This window comes from Callithrix jacchus, chromosome 7, assembly GCF_049354715.1.
Source record: "Callithrix jacchus isolate 240 chromosome 7, calJac240_pri, whole genome shotgun sequence".
NCBI classification, from domain to species: domain Eukaryota; kingdom Metazoa; phylum Chordata; class Mammalia; order Primates; family Cebidae; genus Callithrix; species Callithrix jacchus.
Window position 1 is genome coordinate 158814955 of NC_133508.1, and position 6000 is coordinate 158820954.

The following is a 6000-nucleotide window of genomic DNA, read 5'->3' on the forward strand; positions in this document are numbered from 1 at the left end:
GCACCCAGCACCACACCCAGCTAATTTTTTTTTTTTTTTGTATTTTTAGTAGAGATGTGGTTTCACTATGTTGGCTAGGCTGGTCTCCAACTCCTGACCTCATGATCCATCTGCCTCAGCTCCCCAAAGTGCTGGGTTTACAGGTGTGAGCCCCACGCCTGGCCTATGATTTGTTTAAATAAATATTTCAATTTCCTTTTTTTGAGAAGGAGTTTCACTGTTGTTACCCAGACTGGAGTGCAATGGCATGAACTCGGCTCACCACAACCTCCACCTCCTGGGTTCAAGCAATCCTCCTGCCTCAGCCTCCCAAGGAGCTGGGACTACAGGCACATACCACCACGCCCAGCTAATTTTTGTATTTTTAGTAGAGACAGCGTTTCACTATGTTGACCAGGATGGTCCCGATCTCTTGACCTTGTGATCCACCCGCCTTGGCCTCCCAAAGTGCTGGGATTACAGGCATGAGCTTCTGCGCCCAGCCTTCAATTTCCTTTTAATTTCTTCATTGACTCACAAGTCATTCAGGAGCATATTGTTTAATTTTCATGTATTTGCATAGTTTTCAATATTCCTCTTGTTGTTGATTTCTGGTTTTATTCCACTATGGCCAGAAAAGATGCTTGATATTATTTAATTTTTTTTCCAGACAGGGTCTTGTTCTCTTGCCAAGGCTGGTGCGCAGTGTTGCAATCATGGCTCACTGTAACCTTGATCTCTTAGGCTCAAGTGATCCTCCCACTTCAGCCTCCTAAGTAGCTGGGACTACAGGCACACGCCAGCAGGCATGACGCCACCTGGCTAATTAAAAACGATTGTAGAGGCAAGGTCTCACTATGTTGCCCAGGCTTGTCTCAAACTCCTGGACTCAAGTGACCCTCCCACCTCAGCCTACCAAAGTGCTGGAATTGCAAGCATACATCATCATGCCCGGCCCATTTTTTGTGAATTTTTAATGGCTTGTTCTGTGGCTTCATATATGCTCTATCCTTGAGAATGATCCATGTGCTGAGGGGAAAAAAATGAATATTCTGCAACCACTGGATGAAATGTCCTATAAATATCAATTAGGTACATTTGGTCTATATTATAGATTAAGTCCAATTTTATTGTTGATTTTCTGTGTGATCTGTCCAGTGCTGAAAGTGGGGTGTTGAAGTCTCCAGCTATTACTGCATGGGGATCTATCTCTCTCTTTAGCTCTAATAATATTTGCTTTATATATCTGAGCGTCCCAGTGTTGGGTGCATATACATTCACCATTGTATCCTTTTGCTTTATTATTATATAATTACCTTCTTTGTCTGTTTTTATAATTTTTGTCTTGAAATCTATTTTGTCTGATATAAGCATAGCTATTCCTGGTCTTTTTTTTGGTTCCCATTTGCATAGAATATTTTTCCCTCCTTTTATTTTCAGTCTATGTGTAACTTTATAGGTGAAGCATATTCTTGTAGGCAACAGATCATTGAGTCTTGTTTTCTTTGTCCATTCAGCCACCCTATGTCTTTTGATTGGAGAGTTTAGTCCATTTACATTTAGAGTCATTATTGATAAATAAGGAATTACTCCTGATATTTTGTTGTTTTCCAGTTGTTTTGTGGTTGGCTCTTCCTTCTTTCCTTCCTTCCTGTGTTCCTTTTAGTGAAGGTGATTTCTTCTGGTGGTATGATTTAATTTCTTGGTTTTTATTTTTGATGTATCTGTTGTATGTTATTTTTCATTTGAAGTTATCATGAGACTTATATATACCTTAAGACTTGCAAAGGTGCCCAGCCAAAAGTTCTTATTAAAAAAATACATATTTATATTTTATAAATATAAATATTTGTATATATTTGTAACATAAACATATAAGTATATTTATATTTATAATATATATATATTTGAGATGGAGTTTCACTCTGTTGCGCAGGCTGGAATGCACTGGCCCACTCTTGTCTCATTGCAACCTCTGCCTCCCAGATTCAAGCAATTTTCCTGCCTCAGCCTCCTGAATACCTGGGATTACAGGCATATGTCACCAAACCCAGCTAATTTCTGTGTTTTCAGTAGAGATGGGGTTTTGCTATGTTGGCCGGGCTGGTCTTGAACTCCTGACCTCAAGCAATCCACCCACCTTGGCCTCCCAAAGTGCTGGGACTACAGGTGTGAGCCACCATACCTGGCCTAAAATGTGTTTTGAAATATACTTTCAGTGGGTAAAAAAAAAAAAAAAAAATTAATTTAGCATTTTTTTTCTTTTAGTTTTAAAAAATTTCTTTTATCTTGTGTTATTTCCTACAAGAAATCTGTATGATTTTTGTTGTTTTTTTGTCATGAATCTGTTTTCCTCTGACACTCTTAAGATTTTCTCTTTGCTGCCGGTTTTCAGCAATTTGACTGTGCCGTGACTTTTAGTTTCTTCCTGTTTCTTCTGCTTTGTTTCATTGAGCTTCTTGGATCTGCAGTTTTATATTTTTCATCATATTTGGAAATACTTTAGACACTATTGTTTAAAGTGTCTTCCCCTTGCCTTGCTCCCTCAGGGCCTCTACCTGCACATGGTAAGGCCAGCAGGACTTCTGCCGAAGCTCGCTGATGACCTTTTCTCTTCAGTTCTTTGTGTGTTTTTTTTTTTCTGTGCTTCACTTCACACATTTTTTGCTGCTGTGTGTTCAATCCATTAATCTTTCCTTCTGCAATCCCTCATCTTCCACTGATCTCATCTGGTGCATTTTCTTCGCAGGTGTGACCCTTTTTATCACTAGAATTTGGCACGGATTTTTTGCTGTCTTCCGTGTGTCTGCTTACCATGTGAATCTTTCCTGTAGCTACTTGAACATGCACGATGAAGGTTCATCACAGCTTTAATGTCCTGTCGGTCATTCCCGGCTCGGCTCCGGCGGCTCTCTCCTTGCCGCAGGGGCTGTCTCCTTGCTTCTTTGCATGCCTGGTCACTTGGATGCACACAGTGCAAGGCTCATCCTGTTTGATTATGTATATTTTTGTGTTCCTAAAAATATTGTTTAGTTTTTTCCTGGAAAACAGTTACATTCCTTGGAAACAATTCCATCCTTCCGAATCCTGCTCTTGAGCTCCAGTAAGTGGGACCAGGGAAGGGTTTAATCCATGAGGAAAGTTTTTTTTTGACTACTGAGGCCAGACTTCTGAGTACTCCCGCCAATACCTTGTGAATTGAGCTTTTCTAATTCACAAAGTATTGGCGGGAGTACTCAGAAGAGTCATCATGCCAAGATAATTGGCATTTGGGCTGGGCATGGTGGCTCACACCTGTGGTCCCATTGCTTTGTAATCAGGTGGGTGGATTGCTTGAGCCCAGGAGTTCAACATCAGCATGGACAACATGGTACAACACTGTGTCCACAAAAATACAAAAGTTAGCCAACTGTGGTGGCATGTGCCTGTGATCCCACTACTCCGGAGGCTGAGGTGAGAGGATCACCTGTGCCCCGGGAGGTCACAGCTGCAGTGAGCCAAGATCACACCACTGTACTCCAGCCTTGGTGAAAGTGAGACTCTGTCTCTGAGATCAGGCTCTACTGGGTACTCCAGTCAATACCTAGTGAATTAGGACTGGGTGCAGTGGCTCACACCTGTAATCCCAGCACTTTGGGAGGCTGAAGTGGGTGGATCACTTGAGACCAGGAGTTCAAGACCAACCTGGCCAACATGGCAAAACCCTGTCTCTACTAAAAATACAAAAATTAGCCAGGCATGGTGGCATAAACCTGTACTCCCAGCTACTCAGGAGGTTGAGGTAGGAGAATTGCTTGAACCCAGGAGGAGGAGGCTGCAGTGAGCCAAGATCACACCACTGCACTCCAGCCTGGGTGACAGAGTGAGACCCTGTCTCAGAAAAAAAAAAAAAAAAAAACGTGGTGAATTAGGAGCATTTCCACTCTGGCTAATCAGAACCAGCAGTATTCCCGTACAAATAGCATTCCTCCTGATCCTATAGGGTGGTCCTTACTTGGACCTTTTCCTGATACACATGCAAATCAGCAATCAGCAACATGCTGCGGGAGGACCCTCTGCCGGTCGCCGAAGCCCAGTCTCCACACAGCTCGCTCCTCCAGTGCTTTTTCAGACCTCGACCACCTTGGCCTCTCTGCTCTCCAGCTCTGCCTCCTTTTCCCCGGGAGACGACCAGGCCCGGCCTTGGGTAGACATCGTTGCCTGGACATTCTCCCAGGTAGGTGACTGCAGGCTTGCTGCATTCGGCTCCTGCCTTTCGAGGTTCGCCATCTCCCGCGGCTGAGGTTCAGGATCTGTAGGGCTGTGATTTCATACATTCTGTCTAGTCTGTTGTTGCTGGTGTTGTCACATAAAATGGGAAAACAGATCCTGTTCCTGTTTCTTCATTCTGTCCAGAAGTGGATGTTCCTAGAACAAGGCTGAAGAGTAATGAGCTCATTCACCAGCTCAAAAGGTATGAAATGAAATATGAAAATAGACCAATGAATGTACAAAGAAGCAAGTAATGGATCTGAGCAGAAATCAGTGAAGGAGAAAAGAAAACATCAAAACTAGCAAAACTAAACGTTTACTATTCTAGGAAAGACTAATAATAATGAAAATAACAAAAACAGGTCGTTCAAGAAAAATGAAGACAGAGATAACTATGTACGTGATGCAGGACAGCAAGCCCCGAGGTGGGCTTAGCAGGGGAGGGGTCCTGGCTCCATCCAGGGCAGAACTCAGGGATGAGCCGGGAGTGTTACTGGTGGAGGTTCTTGCTGTTTTGAACAAAGAATTGGAGAAAACACACAAACAAAGCAGCCAAAAAAACCGCACAGATTTATTTTAAAAAAAAAAAAAGTACACTCCACAGAGTGCGAGTGGGCTCAGGCAAGTGGCTCAAGGGCCCAGTTACATAATTTTTGGGGTTAAATACCCTCTGGAGGTTTCCCATTGGTTACTGGTGTATGCTCTATGGAAATAAAGTAGTGGACCATGATTGCTCTGCCTCGCTTTGGGAAGCGACCAATGAGAGGCTGAAGTGAAATTACAGAGTTATGCTCCTATGCAAATGAAGACTTGGCCCACGATCAGCCTGACTGGCTGTGGAAAGTGACCAATCAGAGGCTGAAGTGAAGTTACAGAGTTATGCTCCTATGCAAATGAAGCCTTGGCCCATGACCATCCTGATTGGTTGCAGGAGGAGACTAATCAGAGGTACTTTGGATTTTTCATCTGTGGCTCAGAAAAAATGGGGAGGGGTTGCAAAGGGAGTAGTAGCCCCTGGTCCTTTGGTTACTTAGGCATGGAAAGTTGGGGTTTTCCTTTTGATTTAGTTCTAGGAAGTCAGTGTGAATCGGCCTTAGGCTCCTCCCTCCAGACCCTATTCTCCTGCCTCAGTAGGGTGGAAGGAAACAGCTGTATGGAAGCAGCAGGGTTACAGGTCAGGCGGCAGTGTGATGGCTCCAGGACTGCTCCTGTAGGGCAGGGCTCCCCACAGGCGGTGTGACAGCCCCGGGAATGCCCCTGCCCTGCAGGGCTCCCCACAGGCGGTGTGAGAGCCGGGACTGCTCCTGCCCAGCAGGGCTCTTCATAGGCTGTACATTGAGAGCAGCAGCTCAGGGTAGGTCTGCAGTCAGGTTTGTACCCACATTTCTTTTTTTAATGTTTTAATTTTTTTATAAAGACAGGGTTTCACCATGTTGGTCAGGCTGGTCTCTCTCCCGACCTCAGGTGATCCACCCGCCTTGGCCTCCAAAGTCCTTGGATTACAGGCGTGAGCCACCGCGCCCGGCCTGTACCCACTTTTAATTACATGTAGATTAAGAGGCCATTTATGCAGACATTTCTAGCGAAGGGGTGGTGTGAGTAGTTAAGATGGAGTCACTAAGCCAGTGACTGGTGGTGTTTTTTTTTCTTCTTTAAAAACAAATGAAAATATGGAACGCTTCATGAATTTGCATGTCATCCTTGCGCAGGGGCCATGCTGATCTTCTCTGCATGGTTCCAATTTTAGCATATGTACTGCGAAGCGAGCAC

At 44.2% G+C, this 6000-nt stretch overlaps 1 non-coding gene across 1 annotated transcript; it reads right to left on the minus strand.

Annotated features, from left to right (window-relative positions):
* Positions 1-5894: 5894 nt before the first annotated feature.
* LOC118143338 (U6 spliceosomal RNA) lies at positions 5895-6000 on the minus strand. The gene has a single exon (XR_004727565.3). It is a non-coding gene; the product is annotated as a U6 spliceosomal RNA (small nuclear RNA).